Below are 19,562 nucleotides of genomic sequence, written 5' to 3' on the forward strand. Positions count from 1 at the left end.
AACAAAATTCTAGCCAATAGAATCCAACAACACATCAAAAAAATAATTCACCCTGATCAAGTGGGATTTATACCAGGTTTTATGCAAGGCTGGTTTAATATCAGAAAAACCATTAATGTAATCCATCACATAAATAAAACAAAAGACAAAAACCACATGATCTTATCAATTGATGCAGAAAAGGCATTTGACAAAGTCCAACACCCATTTATGATAAAAACTCTTACCAAAATAGGAATTGAAAGAAAATTCCTCAACATAATAAAGGGCATCTATGCAAAGCCAACAGCCAGTATCACTCTAAATGGAGAGAACCTGAAAGCATTTCCCTTGAGAACGGGAACCAGACAAGGATGCCCTTTATCACCGCTCTTATTCAACATCGTACTTGAAGTCCTAGCCAGGGCAATTAGGCTAGACAAAGAAATAAAGGGTATCCGGATTGGCAAGGAGGAAGTAAAGTTATCACTATTTGCAGATGACATGATCTTATACACAGAAAACCCTAAGGAATCCTCCAGAAAACTCCTGAAACTAATAGAAGAGTTTGGCAGAGTCTCAGGTTATAAAATAAACATGCAAAAATCACTTGGATTCCTCTACATCAACAAAAAGAACACCGAAGAGGAAATAACCAAATCAATACCATTCACAGTAGCCCCCAAGAAGATAAGATACTTAGGAATAAATCTTACCAAGGATGTAAAAGACCTATACAAAGAAAACTACAAAGCTCTACTACAAGAAATTCAAAAGGACATACTTAAGTGGAAAAACATACCTTGCTCACGGATAGGAAGACTTAACATAGTAAAAATGTCTATTCTACCAAAAGCCATCTATACATATAACGCACTTCCGATCCAAATTCCAATGTCATATTTTAAGGGGATAGAGAAACAAATCACCAATTTCATATGGAAGGGAAAGAAGCCCCGGATAAGCAAAGCATTACTGAAAAAGAAGAAGAAGGTGGGAGGCCTCACTTTACCTGATTTCAGAACCTATTATACAGCCACAGTAGTCAAAACAGCCTGGTACTGGTACAACAACAGGCACATAGACCAATGGAACAGAATTGAGAACCCAGATATAAATCCATCCACGTATGAGCAGCTGATATTTGACAAAGGCCCAGTGTCAGTTAATTGGGGAAAAGATAGTCTTTTTAACAAATGGTGCTGGCATAACTGGATATCCATTTGCAAATGAATGAAACAGGACCCATACCTCACACCATGCACAAAAACTAACTCCAAGTGGATCAAAGACCTAAACATAAAGACTAAAACGATAAAGATCATGGAAGAAAAAATTGGGACAACCCTAGGAGCCCTAATACAAGGCATAAACAGAATACAAAACATTACCAAAAATGATGAAGAGAAACCCGATAACTGGGAGCTCCTGAAAATCAAACACCTATGCTCATCTAAAGACTTCACCAAAAGAGTAAAAAGACCACCTGCAGACTGGGAAAGAATTTTCAGCTATGACATCTCCGACCAGCGCCTGATCTCTAAAATCTACATGATTCTGTCAAAACTCAACCACAAAAAGACAAACAACCCAATCAAGAAGTGGGCAAAGGATATGAACGCACATTTCACTAAAGAAGAGATTCAGGCAGCCAACAGATACATGAGAAAATGCTCTCGATCATTAGCCATTAGAGAAATGCAAATTAAAACTACGATGAGATTCCATCTCACACCAGCAAGGCTGGCATTAATCCAAAAAACACAAAATAATAAATGTTGGAGAGGCTGCGGAGAGATTGGAACTCTTATACACTGCTGGTGGGAATGTAAAATGGTACAACCACTTTGGAAATCTATCTGGCGTTATCTTAAACAGTTAGAAATAGAACTACCATACAACCCAGAAATCCCACTCCTCGGAATATACCCTAGAGATAGAAGAACCTTCACACAAACAGATATATGCACACCCATGTTTATTGCAGCTCTGTTTACAATAGCAAAAAGCTGGAAGCAACCAAGGTGTCCATCAACGGATGAATGGTTAAATAAATTGTGGTATATTCACACAATGGAATACTACGCATCGATAAAGAACAGTGACGAATCTGTGAAACATTTCATAACCTGGAGGAACCTGGAGGGCATTATGCTGAGCGAAATTCGTCAGAGGCAAAAGGACAAATATTGTATAAGACCACTATTATAAGATCTTGAGAAATAGTAAAAACTGAGAAGAACACATACTTTTGTGGTTATGAAGGGGGGAGGGAGGAAGGGAGGGAGAGGGTTTTTTTATTGATTAATCAGTAGATAAGAACTGCTTTGGGTGAAGGGAAAGACAACACTCAATACATGGAAGGTCAGCTCAATTGGACTGGACCAAAAGCAAAGAAGTTTCCGGGATAAAATGAATGCTTCAAAGGTCAGCGGAGCAGGGGCGGGGGGTCTGGGGAACATGGTTTGAGGGGACTTCTAAGTCAATTGGCAAAATAATTCTATTATGAAAACATTCTGCATCCCACTTTGAAATGTGGCGTCTGGTGTCTTAAAAGCTAACAAGTGACCATCTAAGATGCATCAATTGGTCTCAACCCACCTGGAGCAAAGGAAAATGAAGAACACCAAGGTCACACGACAACTAAGAGCCCAAGAGACAGAAAGGGCCACATGAACCAGAGACCTACATCATCCTGAGACCAGAAGAACTAGTTGGTGCCCGGCCACAATCGATGACTGCCCTGACAGGGAGCACAATAGAGAACCCCTGAGGGAGCAGGAGAACAGTGGGATGCAGACCCCAAATTCTCATAAAAAGACCAAACTTAATGGTCTGACTGAGACTAGAGGAATCCCGGCGGCCATGCTCCCCAGACCTTCTGTTGGCACAGGACGGGAACCATCCCCAAAGACAACTCATCAGACATGAAAGGGACTGGTCAGCGGGTGGGAGAGAGATGCTGATGAAGAGTGAGCTAATTATATCAGGTGGACACTGGGGAGTGTGTTGGCAGCTCTTGTCTGGAGGGGGGATGGGAGGATAGAGAGAGAGGGAAGCTGGCAAAATTGTCACGAAAGGAGAGACTGAAAGGGCTGACTCAAGAGGGGGAGAGCAGGTGGGAGTACGGAGTAAGATGTATGTAAACTTATATGTGACAGACTGATTGGATTTGTAAATGTTCACTTGAAGCTTAATAAAAGTTAATAAAAAAATACCATTTTAAACAATCAGTCATAAAGCTTTTATTTGTGAGGGATTCATAAACTCTTTCAGTGGACTTTGTTCTGTTTAGGCCCTCTATCACTGCTGGAGGAGTCAATAATGGTAAAGTATATTTTCTTACAAAATGTCCATATTCACTGGCACTGAGTTATGGGAGTGAGTCCAGTGATTTGTCATGTAAATTATCACTATATTTTTCTAAATTATTCCACCGCCATTAATATAAACTCATTTCCTCCTAAACAAAAATTCCCTCTCCCCTCCTCTCCTGGAAACCACTAATAATCTTTGGATTCTATATGTTTGCTTTTTTCAAATAAGTGAAATCATACAGAATTTGTCCCTTTGTGTTTGACTCATTTTGCTAAGCATGGTGTTTTCGAGGTTCATACATGTTGTGGCATGCATCAGGACTTCATTTCTCTTTATGGCTGAGTAGTATTCCATTGTATGTATATGACACATTTTGTTCATTCATCTATTGAAGGGCATTTTTTTTTTTCCAACTTTTACCTGTTGTAAAAGATGTTGCCATGGACATTGTTGTACAAGACTTTGTGTTCCTCACTTTACTTCTTCTGGGTATATACCAAAGACTGGGATGGCTGGGCCTTGGAAACAGTATGTTGGTGCCATAAAAAAGGCATATTCTGAAAACTCAGGTGTGATTTCTCAAAAGGATCTCCTTTGAGAAAGATTTCCAAAAAAGGAGCAGAGGAGGAAATGGCTGGTTCTCAGGTGAATGTCCTGTCCCAGGTCAGTTGCCATATTCCCATTTTCTCCTGAAATGTTATAATTTTAGAATTTGAAATCCTTTGCTTTTCTACCTTGGATACTCCTGAATGTTTCCAATGACTTTATTTCCTTCTCTTCTGAGGCAAGTGAAGATTAGGTCTCTAGAATATATCTTCCCTGTGCTCCAGAGCTTTCTCTCTGGTCGTCTCTCCACTCTCCCTTGTTATATTCTGTGAAGAATTCTCTTCTTGAATTAATGATGTGGAAGTATTGAAAAGTTTCCTTTTGGGCAGATCACCCTGGGAAGGCCTTAATGCCCAAGATTCCTGAAGATTGTGGTCAGGTCCGGGGGTGTCAGTGAAGTGGGACAGCATGGTCTGTTTAGTGGCCATCTGGATTCTCCACCAGCTGAATGCTGACCAAGACTGGTGAAACCGCATTTTTAAACAGGATGGAATTAAGGGGTGGGAATAGTAAGGAAAATTCTGAAAAAGAAGAGCAGTAAACTTTCTTTCCACCACCTTTCTGTCAGCTTGCAGTAATATGGTTGCCTTCGTGATGCTTTGATACTTGAAACCATGGCACCAGTATTTCAAATACTAGCCAGGTCACCCATTGTGAAAAGGTTTTTATGGAGGTTCTAGACCTAGGAAGAAAGACCTGAGGATCTACTTCCAAAAATTAGACAATGAAATCCTTAAAGATCATGGGAGAACATTGTCCAACCCTCTTGCTTTGGACACATCATCAAGAGGGATCAACCACTGGATGAGAACACCATATTTGGTGAAGTAGAGGATCAGCTAGGGCAAGGGAGACCCTTGGTGAAATAAATGGGCACAATAGCTACAGTGATAGATCTGAACATGCTAACAATTGTGTGGATGACGCAGGACTGGCAATGTTTTGTTCTGTTGTACATAAAGTCACCATGTGTCAGAGTCTACTCCATGGCAGCTAACAACAAACTGTCTCTGTCACATGTATTAGGCATCTACAGATAGTGAATAAATATGCTACTGTAAGCATCATAGAAGATTTTTTAGAATAGAGTAGATAATTGTATAAAATAAGATCACTGAAATATAAAGCCTGCCTTTCAAATTAGATGATAAATTGAGCTTATTCAGTAATTGATTAACAACCACTAACAACATAGATATCTAATGACAGACAGTCCATGAAATAATCCTTCCAACCATACGGCAGTTATACATTCAGTGATTCTTCTGTAGAATTCATGATAATAATAAATTTCTACAAAGTAACAGAGAAACTAGCACAGAATTTAGCTTTGTTTTCAAACAGACTTACTTGAAATTCTGGTTCCACTGAATAGCAACCAAGTATAACACTTTTTCTTTTTTAATTGTAGCAAAAAAAAGATAACAATATGTGCCGATTCAACATTTTTCCGGTGTACAATTCAGTGACACCATTTACATCGATCATGTTGTTCAACCATCACCAATAACTGTTGACACATTTTTTTTCCATTTTAAACAGAAATGCAATGCTTTCTCAACAATCACTCACTATTACATTTCTTGTATTATGTATTTACTTTGAGTAAAATTTCAAATACTTCTGAAATAACTGAGTAAGAGGTAAAGTATTTCTTTCCCTTCCATATCCCCCAATATCAATCACTCTCTCCAGAAGTAAACACTCATATCGGTACTATATCCCTCCAAATAGTTTTGAAATGCAATAGAGATACCTGGTTATGTTTATGTATTCTATTTATTTAAACATCATATTTTATGCAAAGTTTGGGGATTTTTTCAAAACTTAAGTGATTTATTCTGTAGATATTTTCTACTTAGTAAATATAGATTTAGGTCCCTGGGTGAGGCAAATAATTTAGCGCTTCTCTGCAAACCAAAAGGTTGGCAGATCAAACCCAGCCCAAGGAGCCTTGGAAGAAAAGCCAGGCAATCTATTTCCAAATGGTCACAGCCATGAAAACTCAATTGTTCTATTTCCAAATGGTCACAGCCATGAAAACTCAATTGTTCTATTTCCAAATGGTCACAGCTTTGGAAACCCAATTGTTCTTAGTTCTATTCTGACACACATGTGGTCTCTATGAATCAGAATTGACTCAACAGCAACTGGTTTAAATATATATTTAGTCTTAAATCCATCTTTAGATATATTTAGTACATATTTTAAATTCCTCATGTAAGCATTCTCCTATTGATGACATGTTAGTTATGATCAAATTCAAAGGATGCTGCAATGATTGTCTTCAAACAAATCAAGTTTTACAAGTGCTTATTTCTCTAGGTTGGAGGTTGTGACCTGTAACTGCTGGGTCCAGGGTCACTGCATTTAAAATTCTGAAAGATACTGGCAAGTGGCCTTTCCTCAAAGCTGTACCAATGTTCTACAGCGCCAACAATGTATGAGTTTGACCCCACAGTCTCACCAATAGTCTTTATTACCACTCATTTTAACTCTACCAATCAGGTAGGTAATAATGACTATAATATTTACTTGTATTCTGCTTATTACATGTGAAATTGAGCACGGTTCATTATTTAATTATTACTTATTCATCATTTACTGCTATTTAATGTTCATATGTATTCTATAAAATAGATGTTCCTATAAAAAAAAATTTTTTTTTTTTTTTACAAAAATAAGTTCTTAATGGTGTTGTTGTTGTTAGGTGCCCTTGAGTAGGCCCCAGCTCATGGGGACTTTATGTGTAACAGAACAAAACATTGCTAGGTCCTGTGCCATCTTCATGATCATTGGTACACTTGAGTCCCTTGTTTTGGCCTAGTGTCAGTCTATCTCATTGAGGGGTTTCCCTCATTTTTTGCTGACCATCTACTTTCAAACAGCATGCCTTTTTCTAATGATTCAATGGTTGTTGTTGTTGTTAGGTGCCATTGAGTTGGTTCTGACTCATAGCAACCCTATGTACAACAGAACGAAACACTGCCCAGTCCTGTGCCTTCCTCACAATCATTGTTATGCTTCAGCCCGTTGTTGCAGTTACTGTGTTAATCCATCTCGCTGAGGGTCTTCCTCTTTTTCACTCATTCTCTACTTTACCAAGCAAAAGGTATTTGCAATGAAGAACTCGTTGGTCTTGCAAAATTCTATCATGCGATCTCTGTCATTGTTTCTATCACCAAGGCCATATTTTCAACTACTGATCCTTCTATTTTTCTGATTTTTGCATTCCAATCACCATTAATTTATCAGTGCATCCTGAATGCATGTTCAATCAATTTCAAGCAGCAGAAGTTGGTAAAAATCTTCAATTTCTTCATCTTTGGCCTTAGTGTGTAAATTTGACTAATAGTCGTATTAACTGGTCTTCTTTGTAGGCGTATGGGTATTATCCTATCACTGACAGCATTGTACTTCAGGATAGATCTTGAAATATTCTTTTTGACGATGAATGCAATGCCATTCCTCTTCAAGTTATCATTCCTGGTATAGTATACCATATGATTGTCCAAATCCAAATGGCTGATACCAGTCCATTTCAGCTCACTAATGCCTGGGATATGGATGTTTATGTGTTTCATTTCATTTTTGATGATTTCGAATTTTCCTAGGTTAATACTTCCTACATTCCACATTCCAATTCTTAATGGATGTTTGCTACTGTTTCTTCTCATTTTGAATCATGCCACATCAGCAAATAGTCCTGGGAGCTTTACTCCATCCATGTCGTTAAGGTCAACTCTACTTTGAGAAGGAAGCTCTTCCCCAGTCATGTTCTGAGTGCCTTCCAACCTGAGGGGCTCATCTTCCGGCACTATATCAGACCATGTTCCGCTGCTATTCATATAAGGTTTTCACTGACCCATTTTTTTCAGAAGTAGACTGCCAAGTCCTTCTTTCTAGTCTCTCTTAGTCTGAAAGTTCAGCTGAAGCCTGTCCTCCGTGGGTAACCCTGCTGATATTTGAATCCTGGTGGCATAGCTTCTAGCTTCACAACACACAAGGCCCCACAGTACAGCAAACTGACAGACGCATGGGGGGATTCAATGGTAGATTTTTTTTTTTTTTAATACTGTTCATTTTAATGCTATTTAGATAATACCTTGCAAATGATTTCTGATCCCTACTACCCAGAGCTAGGCCAAACTTCACAGGAGCCTGAAGATAAACAGGCAATTATATCTTTGGACAATGATCTTCTCAGATAGAGAAGCACAGGATACAGTGAGATATACTTGCTTCACTGCCAGTCCCTCAAGTGTCAGATCTCAGTACTTCCTGCTTCACCTGTCAGCTTCAGGGATTATGGAAAAGGAATAGTGTCTCCCAAACACTCAACCTGACTGGCTGCAATGAGTCTTTAAACAAAAGCCAACTTTTACAAGTGTCTGTCTACAGGGCTCATGTGAAAGATCTCTCTCAAAAACACCAGAGACCTCTTTGGAGATGCTCACTAGAAGCTTCTAATTGTTTCTGAGAACTGGGAACTGGGAAAAAGTTTTTTACGAAATATTCTCTACTGCCCAATTGTGAAGTGTCTCCCAGGCCATCACCATCAGACCCAGGAACTCAAGGTGGGCAGAGCTTAGAGTGAAAGCTCCCAAGTACACGGGCTTCTCTGTATTCTTGTGCTGGATCCTGCACATGCTGGTAAATATGATAGTCCCTATCTATGTGACTAGCAAGTGGAGTAATAAAACCATCACAAAGAAAAACCATTATGGATCCTGTTCTTCTGTTTGTCATGACAAAACTGCAGACTCACTGTTTGCGGCATTAACATTCCCTGATGTTGTATCTTTGGGACTCATGATTTGGGCCAGCAGCTCCATTGTTTTCATCCTGCACAGACACAAGCAGCGGGTCCAACGCATTCATGGGAACGACATCTCCCCCAGGTGCTCCCCTGAGACCAGAGCTACCCAAACCATCCTTGTGCTGGTGAGCACCTTTGTATCTCTTTACACCCTTTCCTCCATCTTACAAGTTTGTGTGGCTCTTTTTCATGAACCCAGTCAGTGTCTGATGAATATTTCTGCCATAATCACTGTGAGTTTCCCAACTGTCAGCCCTTTCCTTCTCGTGAGCCATGACTCCTGTCCAGGCTCTGCTGTATGTGCGCTGGAGCGAAAATACAATCCCCCATCTTGTCAGAAAAATATAAATTGTTTGTGTTTCACCAAGTTCACTTTCTGACATACTAATCATTCACAGAATCTTAAGCTCAATTACAAGCAAGTCTCATTGCACATAGGTGTATAAGACAGAGATTCTTTTCCAATAATAAGTGGTATATAACAGTAACAATGGTAAACAAAACCTATTGGAATTATTATATGAATACTTATATAATTGTATCTTACTAAACATATATAGTGGAGAAGTTCAGAGTCCAGTCAGTAATAAAACAGTTAGATACAGTGCAGAGATACTGGTAAGTTCTTCCTTCTGAGGTATTTTTGGATAGATTTGAACAGCCAGCCTTCCAGTGTGTAGCCTAGTGCTTAATCATTTACACCACTCAGGGACTAACGTATGCAATACGAGCAGCATTTAATACGTCTAATTAATGTATTTGCACCGCTCCCAACCCCAAGCTGAGTCCTGTGGTTGGGAAAGTCACAAAGTCATCATTGTTTTCCTCGTTGTCTATCCAAGTTTCTCTCCCTGTGAAGATCATTGCCTCAAGAGTGAGAACAGGTAATGGATCCAGAAACTTCCTATGTGACTAGTTCATATCATCACCATTATCTGATCTTGGCAGATATTTAAAGCTGCCACTTTCATTCATGAGAGAATTTTGGGATTTCATGATGTATCAGTGGCCCTTAATTTTATTCCACAGATATTCAACAGTTTTGTAAAACTCTGACCTCATTTAAGATGGGATGTAAAATTTTAATTCAAAGAAAATATTGCTGCAAAAAATACAATTTTCAGAAAATTGGAAATATTTACACATAACACTAAACATTTCACATCATCACAAAAAGGTGTGTATGAAATATTTATAACATTATAGCCTAATCTCCAAAGTTGGGAACAACCCAAATGTCTAACAACTAGTGGATGGATAGAGAAATCGTGGCCCATCCATACAATGGAATACGACTCAGGGATAAAAAAGAGTCAACTATTAATATAAAAAACAGCATGGTTGAATTATAGGTATTAGGTTGAGCAAATGAAACCAGATTCAAAAAGTTATATCCTGTGTGATGTTAACCCAAAACAAGCCAGTTCTGATGAGTGTCCTACTGTTAGGCCTTTCTTTAAAGGCGCATCTAGTGGACTCCATGCTGCCAACCTTTCATTTGGTACCCAGCAGGTAACCATTTAAGCCACCCAGTGATTCTTAAATGGTTCCATGTATATGATATTCTGTAAAACCTAAAGATACAGGAAATTGGATCAGTGTATCCCACAGTGTGAATTGGGGGATGGGTAGTAATTGTAAAGAGGCAGGAAAGAAATTTTTGAAGTGATGGAAAATTTCTGTACCATAATGGAAGCCTGTCTGAAGTCAGGGAATACCGGTACTCATATAAGGAGCACTACTCAGCAGTTAAAAGGAATGAGCTCTCTCTACATGCAGCGACATAGATGAAGCTCAAAATCATCATCCTAAGGGAAAAGGACCAGAAAAAAGAGTACATTCTGTATGATTTCATTTACATAAAATTCTAGGGAGTGCAAACTAGCCTATAATGACAGAAAGCAGATCAGTGGTTGCCTAGGGAGTGGAGGGTATGGTCAGAGGGAGGATTACAAAGGGGTGCAAAAAACTATGGGTGATGATGGATATGTCCATTATCTTGGATGTGGTGATGGTTCCACAGGCTTAGATATATGTCAAAGCTTATCAAATTGTATACCTTAGATATGTGCAATTTATTGTATGCCAATTATATCTCAATACAGCCGTTTTTAAAAAAGAAAGGAAAATCTCTCCACCTAGACCATTTTGGTCTTTACAGGACGGTATGTTGTTTGTGATCTTCAAGTTGATTCCTGCTCATGGCAATTCCCTGTGTTCAGAGTAGAACTGCTCCATAGGATTTTCTTAGTTGTAATCTTTTTTTTTTTTAAAATTGAGCTAGGAAGAAAAGAGAACACAAAAATGTGGAAGAGTAGATTGTAATTACGGGATTGTGTTTATTGAGAGGCAGTTTCACCAAGAAGGATGCCACAGTAGGGGTCAGAATAGGGTCTCCAGTGAGAAGTAATAAGAGAAATGTTTGAAAAAGAGTCAAAAGAGAAATCATGTGTATTTTAGCAATTTTATTTTTTCCATGTGGCAGTTCTATCTAGATAAATATACACCTGAGACTTGTGACTTTTTATGTTGACTTTTTTTTTAAAGATGAAACTATTCTCTTTTAGTTGCTGGAACTTATTTATTTTTCATTATTGTACTTTAGATGAAGGTTTACAGAACAAACTAGCTTCTCATTAAACAATCAGTTCATGTATTGTTTCGTGATATTGGTTACCAACTCCACAACATGTCAACGCTATCCCTTCTCTATCTTGGGTTCCCTATTACCAGCTCTCCTGTCCACTCCTGCCTTCTAGTCCTTGCCACTGGGCTAGTAGTGTGCCCCTTTAGTCTCATTTTGTTTTATGGGCCTGTCTAATCTTTGGCTGAAGGGTGAACCTTAGGAGCGACTTCATTACTGAGCTAAAAGCGTGTCTGAGGGCTGTACTCTCAGGATTTCTTCAGTCTCTGTCAGGCCAGAAAGTCTGGTCTTTTTTGTGAGTTAGAATTTTGTTCTACATTTTTCTCCAGCTCTGTCTGGGACCCTCTATTGTAATCCCTGTCAGAGCATTCAGTGGTGGTAGTTGGGTACCATCCAGTTGTGGTGGACTCAGTCTGGTGGAGGCTGTGGTAGTTGTGGTCAATAGTTCCTTGGACAAATCTTTCCCTGCGTCTTTGGTTTTCTTCATTCTCCCTTTTTTCAGATGGGGTGGGACCAGTGGAGTATCTTAGTTGGCCGCTCACATGCTTTTAAGACCCCAGACACTAGTCACCAAAGTAGGATGTAGAATATTTTCTTTATAAACTATGTTATGCCAATTGAGCTAGATATTCCCCTGAGACCAAAATCCCCAGCCCTCAGGCCAGTAATTCGGTCCCTCAGGCAATTTGGATGTGTTTATGAAGCTTCCATGACCTTGCCTTGGTTAAGTTGTGCTGATTTCCCCAGTATTGTGTACTGTCTTATTCTAGGTGGGAAGAAATTTTGCCTGAGGATGGAACACAACTCAGGGTAAATCAATTCTTGATTTAAATGATTGAGAAGATAAGATTTTGGACTTAGAGTTGATGCTGGAGTGGATTAAAACTTCTGAGATGATGTGATAGAGTGACTGTGTTTTGCATGTGGGAAGGACATGAACTTTGAGTGGCCAAAGGGTGAATGTTATGGATTGAATCGTGGCCCCTCAAAATACGTGTTGGAATCCTATCCCCTATACCTGTGGATATAACTCCAGTTAGAAATAGAGTTCCTTTGTTATGTTAATGAGGCAATATCTGCGAAGGGTGTGTCCTAAACCAATCACTTATTTTTTTCTTGTAAAGAGCTTTCTTTAAAAATTTTCTATGTCTTAGAGGTTTTCTGGTATCTTTTGCTTTTTGTAGTTTCATTGTGCTTTAGTTGAAAGAATACAGCAAAAGTTATTTTCTCATGCAAAATTTATACATAAATTGTTTTGTAACATTGGTTGCAATACCCACAATGTGACATCATTCTCCCCCTTTACACCCTGGTTTCTCTGCATCCTTTTATACAGTTTTTCTGTCCCTTCCTGGCTTCTCGTCTTGGTTTTGGGCAGGAGTTGCCCATTTCTTCTTATATTTTTGATTGAACTGAGAAGTACATGTGTTATTTTTTATTTTATAGGCCTGTCTAATCTCTATCTGAAAAGATGGCTTGGGGAGTGACTTTAGTTCTGCATTAGTAGGGTGTCCGGGGGCCGTAGTCTCAGGGGTTCCTCTGGTCTCTAAGACCAGGAAGTCTTGTCTTTTTTCCGTGAATTTGAATTTTGTTGTACATTTTCTCCCACTCTGTATAGGACTCTCAATTGTGGTCCCTGTCAGAGTGGATGGTGGTAGTAGTCGGGCATCATCTAGTTCTTCTGGGCCCAGGCTAGTGGAGGCTCTGGTTTATGTGGTTCTTTAGTTCCTTGGGCTAATATTGTCCTTGTGTCTTTGGTTTTCTTCATTCTTCTTTGCTCCAGATGGGATGGACCAGGAGATATATCTTAGTTGGCTGTTTGCAAGCTTGTAAGACTCCAGACTACTCACCGAAGTAAGATGTAGAACATTTTCTTTATTGATTTAAATGTCCCTTGAGGTATGGTCCCCAGCCCTCAGCCCCAGCAACTTGGTGCCTCAAGGTATTTGGATGTTTCTAGGAAGCTTCTATGACTTTGCCTTGGTCAAGTTGTGCTGACTTCCCCTATAGTGTGTGTTGTCTGTCCCTTCACCAAAGTTGACACTTTTCTACTGTCTGGTTAGTGGTTTCCCCTCCCTAGGTGTGCCCTCCCTAATAACCATCAAAGATTTTTTTTTTTCCTGCATATAAAACTTCTCATGAGTTTTTATAATAGTGGTCTCATGCAATATTTGTCTTTTTGTGATTGACTTATTTTACTCAGCATAATACCCTCCAGATTCACCCATGTTGTGACGTTTCATGGATTCATCATTGTTCTTTATCATTGTGTAGTATTCTATGTTTGATATAGTGCCAGAATATGAGTCCCTCAGATTAGAAGATACTCAAAATATGACTGGGAAAGAGCTGTTTCATGGATTGAAAAACATCCCCCCAAAAATGTGTATCAATTTGTCTGGGCCTTGATTCCCAGTATTGTGTGGTTGTCCTCTTTTTTGTGATTGTAATTTTATGTTAAAGAGGATTGGGGTGGGATTGTAACACTCTTACTAAGGTCACACCATTGATCCAATGCAAAGGGAGTTTCCCTCCGCTGTAGCCTGCACCACCTTTTATTTTACAAGAGATAAAAAGAAAGGGAAGCAAGCAGAGAGTTGGGGACCTCATACCACCAAGGAAGCAGCACCAGGAGCAGAGCATGTCCTTTGGACCTGAGGTTCCTGTGCTGAGATGCTCCCAGAACAAGGGAAGATGGATAACAAGGACCTTCCTCCAGAGCTGACAGAAAGAGAGAAACTTCCCCTGGAGCTGACGACCTGAATTTGGACTTGTAGCCTACTAGACAGTGAGAGAATAAATTTCTCTTTGTTAAAGCCGTCCACTTGAGGTATTTCTGTTATAGCAGGACTAGATGATTAAGACAAGCTGCCTCTTCAAAGTTGAGTAGACCTTAATGATATGGCTTAATGATAAGGCTTTCAGGACCTTATCTGCTGATGTGGAATGATTCAAAATGAGAAGAAACAGCTGCAGATATCCATTAATAATCAGAACTTGAAATGTATGAAGTACGAATCTAGTAGCTCAATATGAAATGCAACATGTAAAGATCAATATCCTAGGTATTAGCTGAAATGGACTGGTACTGGCTTTCAGAGCTGAACAGGATTGTGAATCAGACAATTGATGATCTACTATATCAAGAATGACAAATTGAAGAGGAATGGTGTTGCATGTATTGTCAAAAGAACATTTCAAGATATTTCCTGAAGTACAAAGATATCAGTGACAGAGTAATATCCATACATGTACAAGGAAAACTAGTTGATATGATTATTATTCAAACTTGTGCAACAACCACTCATGCCAAAGGTAAAGAAACTGAAGTTTTTACCAGCTTGTGCAGATTGGAATTGATCAAACATGCAATCAGGATGCATTGATAATTACTGGCTATTGGAATGGAAAAGTTGGAAACAAAGAGGAAGGATCAATAATTGGAAAATACAGCCCTGGTGATAGAAATGACACGTGATAGAATTTTGCAAGACCAACCACTTATTCATTGCAAATACCTTTTTGTTAACATTAATGGTGGCTATACACGTGAACCTCACCACATGGAAAAACACAGGAATCAAATCAGCTGCATCTGTGGAAAGAGATGATGAAAAACTCAGTATCATCAATCAGAACAAGGCCAGTGGCCGACTGTACAACAGACCATCAATAGCTCATATGCAAATTCAAGTTGAAGCTAAAGAAAATTAAAACAAGTTCACAAGAGCCAAAATACGACCTTGAGTATATTCTACCTGAATTTGGAGACCATCTCAAGAACAGATTTGTTGCACTGAACGCTAATGACCGAAGACCAGACCAGTTGTGGGATGACATCAAGGACATCATACATGAAGAAAGGAAAAGGCCGTTAAAAAAGCAGGAAAGAATTGAAAGGCCAAAATGGAAGTCAGGAGAGACTCTGAAACTGGAATGGAAGAAATGATGAAGTAAAAGAGCTGAACAGAAGATTTTGAATGTCTGCTTGAGAAGACAAAATAAAGTACAGTAATAAAATGTGCAAAGACCTGGAGCTAGGAAACCAAAAGGGAAGGACATGCTCAGCAATTCCTTCACCAAAAGTGGTCTGTTGAAGTCTCCTACTATTATTGTCAAACTGTCAATTTCTCTCTTCAATGCTGTTAGAGTTTGTTTTATGTATTTGGAGTCCTGCCATTGGGTGCATATGTATTTTTTATGGTTATGTCCTCCTGGTGTATCGACCCTTTAATCACTATATAGTGTCCTTCCTTATCCTTTATGGTGGATTTTGTTTTAAAGTCTATTTTATCAGAGATTAATATTGCCAGTCTTGCTTTTTTTTTGGTTATTGTTTCCTCAATAGATTTTTTTCTATCCTTTGAGTTTTAATTTGTCTTTGTGTTTAATGTATGCTTCTTGTAAACAGTATAGAGATGAATTTTTTTTTTTATTCATTCTGTCATTCTTTGTCTCTTTATTAGTGCACTTAAGCCATCTACATCCAGTGTAATTATCAATGAGTATGAGGCAACTGCTGTCATTTTGTATGTGTGTGTGTGTGTGGGGGGGGGTTTAAGGGTTTCTTTATTCCATTTAATTTTCTATGCTGAGTTCTTTTGTTTATAGATTTTCTTTTCATTTCTTCTGTTATTGTTGATTTTGAGTTTACTGAGTATGTTTTTCTTTTTCTTTTAATTTTTGTAGGTAAGTTTGTTAGCTTCCTTTGTGGTTACCTTGAAATGCATCTTTGTTTTCCTAAGTTTAAACCAAGCTTTTATTTCTTGATATTGCCCTGACCTAATCTTGGATTGTTGTCTGATGATGTTGGTTCTCTAACCGAAGGACTGCTTTTAATATTTCGTAACTTTGGTCTGGTTTTTACAAACTCCTTTGATTTCTCTTAATTTGGAAATGTCTTGATTTTGCAGTTGTATTTGAGAGACAATTTTGCTGGGTATATAATTCTTGGCTGGCAGTTTTTTTCTTCAAGGCTTTAATATGTCATCCCATTGCATCTTGCCTGCATGTTATCTGCTGAGTAATGAGAGCTTAGTCTTATTGGTTCTCCTTTGCAGGTGACTTCATTTTTCCCTAGCTGCTCTCAGGATTCATTCTTTGGTTTTGGCAAGTTTGATTATGATATGCCCTGGTGACTTGCTTTTGGAGTCTATCCTATATGGGGTTTGTTGAGCTTCTTGAATGGATATCGTCTTGTCGTTCATGGTATTAGAGACGTTTTCTGCCAGCAAGTCTTCAACAATTCTGTGTTTTCCATTGTCCTCCCTGTTCTGGAACTCTGATTACACATAAGTTTTTCTTCTTCATAGTGTGTCACATAATTCTTAGGCTTTCCTCATTTTTCTTTCTGATTTTTCCTCTAAAAAATTGTTTGGTACATCTTGAATTTTTCTTTTGCTTTCTTTTGATATACCCAAGTAGGCTGAGTGTGTGTGCTACTCTTGTCGCTAATCTGGCTGCATTGAAGCTCTCACCTCCTGTCTCCAAGTGGGTGCAGCAGTGACTAGGTGTATGAGCACTGTTCTTGTGGGGCTGCTGAGGATGTAGGTGGCATTTTTCTTGAGGTGATGTATCTGTCCTGCTGGTTACATGTCCATAGGTGCAGGGGATGTTCTCCTTGTTCACTGGGTTGGACGTTGTGTGTGCACTGTGCGATTTGCCAGTAATTTGGGGTAAAGGTGTCTGGGTCATCAGTCAACTGGTGGGTGTTGCAGATATTCTAACCAACATTCCCCAGTGGATGGGCTGCTTGGGGTGTTTGGAGCAGGCACAACCCTCAGGTTGGGGTGGTAGCTGGGGGGAGGAAAGCAGGTGATATCACCTGCCCATGAGTGCCCATTTGGAGGCCATGCTCCTGTCCACTACAGCGTGTCATAAAGGAGGTTGTGCAGCCACGCCTTGTGTGCCCAGTGCTGTTAACAGGAGGGATTGGGTGCTGCCATTGGTCTTTTGGCATGGTGAAAGCCACAGGTCTGCAGTTGCAAGAAGTAGGGGGAGGGGATGTGCAAGTACAGTGGGAGTGCTTCTCAGGCCTGTGGACCTTTGGCACGGGGGACTGGTTTGTGTGTGGTAAGTAGGGCTGGTGCAGTTAACTTTTGCAGGGCATGAAACACTCCTATCTGACCTTGGCCATGAGTACAGAAACTCCCCTGCTTGTTTGTACCAGGTGGAGTTGGTTGTGGCTGGGGACACTACTTCTTTGCTCAAAATGGCCACACTGTGCAGGATTGACCAACAGGGCACTGGCTCAGGTACCCAAAGGCGGTAGAAGGCATGCAAGTCCCTAGATACCCTGCACCAGTGGATAGGTGAAGGGGAGGATGCCCCAGACCAAGCCAAGGGCTACTATCTTAGAGGGTGGGGCAGTGTGGAATGCCACAGGTCTGCAGCTTCCTCTTAGCTTCTGGAAGTGAAGTGGGCTTCAGTGGTGAATTCCACCTGCCTTGTCCCAATATGGCTGTGCTGTGTTGGCTCACCCTGGTGGCACAGTGGTTAAGAGCCTGGCTGCTAACCAAAGGTCCTCCACTGGAATTCACCAGCTACTCCTTGGAAACCCTATGTGGCAGTTCTACTCTGTCCTATATGATCGCTATGAGTCAGAATTGACTCGATGGCAGTGGGTTTTTTGGTAATGTCCCAACATGGTTGCACAGTGCTGGCTTGGCCAGCATTGCACTGGCATTGGTGGCTGGAGAGGCTAGAGGGTGCTAAAAATCTGTGGACCCCCAGCTCTGGTGGCTGAGTGGAGGGACAGGCACCTCCAGACTGTGTCTGTGGGCTCTCAGCTTAGGGGATATGGCACTGTTGAATGCCCCCAGACTGATGTATCTGAGTGGGGAAAGGGCATGGATGAGGCGGTGGGAGTGCTCCTTGCCCCATAGTGCTGTGGGGCGTGGGGTGGGGCTGGGGCGTGTGTGATGGGTTGAGTGCGTTCAACTAAAACTTTCACAGGGCTTGAGGCACTCCTGGATGACTCTTGAGGTATCTGTACAGTTGCTGCTGTTTAGCTGTACCAAGTTGGTTGGGTTTTGACTGAGAATGCTGTTTGGTTGTCTCAATATGTCTGTGCTGTGCAGATTTGACTAGCAGGATGCCGGTGATCCGTATTTCTCCATTTCTGCTGTTTTTGAATTGTCTCTTCTTCCACCCATCTCTCAGTCCAATTCTTCAGCTTTCTCTTTGATACTTAGGGTTCCTAAGTTGTCTAATATATCTGATTCATTTGGTTTTTTTTGGAGCATCTGACTATTCTGCCATCTTAGCCCCAAACTCAATCACTTTCTGAGTGATACAAAGAGCAACACTAAGAGACAAAGATAGAGTGAAATAAAGAACACACTTTTAAGAGTTATAAAATAAACTGAATCGTGTACAAAGCAAAGATGCTGAATTTTAACTTTTGACTTTGCAAAGTTATGATCTAAGAGGTGACATTGGACGGCCTCTTTACATAGAAGATTTTTCCTCCTAATATGGTGGAGCACAAGTCTTTTTGCTCAGTTCTCCTAGCTACCCCTTGGTGTCTTTGCTTCCTCGACATTCATGTTCTAGTGTCCCAAACACTCTCTTTTTGTAGATGGTGCCTGACTGACCCCATTTTCACAACAACACTCTTACTTGCTCTGTCTGCCTGAGGACTCTCTTTCTTCTTTAAGATGGATGTTCTCTGAATTTCCCTGCATTTTTCTCAGGGATTACCCCAATAAAGGAGGGATGTGAGCCTCATGGGATCCCCAGGAGGTCAGAGCTCTCAGGAGCAAGGAAGGATGTGGCTGGTATGGAGCGGGCACATAGGCAGTGTCCAAGAAAGGAGCAATGAATCTAAACACATTAATGCTGACCTCTTTCTTTAAAAAAATTTTTTTTGTGCTTTAAGTGAAAGTTTACAAATCAAGTCAGTCTCTCATACAAAAATTTATATACACCTTGCTATATACTCCTAATTGCTCTCCCCCTAATGAGATAGCTCACTCCTTCCCTCCATTCTCTTTTCTTTTTCATTCCACCAGCTTCTAACCCCCTCTCCCCTCCAGATAGGAGATGCCAACATAGTCTCAAGTGTCCACTTCATCCACGAAGCTCATTGTTCATCAGCATCTTTTTCTATCCCATTGTCCAGTCCAAACCCTGTCTGAAGAGTTGGCTTCGGGAATGGTTCCTGTTCTGGGCTAACAGAAGGTCTCGGGGCCATGA

This window comes from Elephas maximus, chromosome 11, assembly GCF_024166365.1.
Source record: "Elephas maximus indicus isolate mEleMax1 chromosome 11, mEleMax1 primary haplotype, whole genome shotgun sequence".
Lineage (NCBI taxonomy): Eukaryota > Metazoa > Chordata > Mammalia > Proboscidea > Elephantidae > Elephas > Elephas maximus.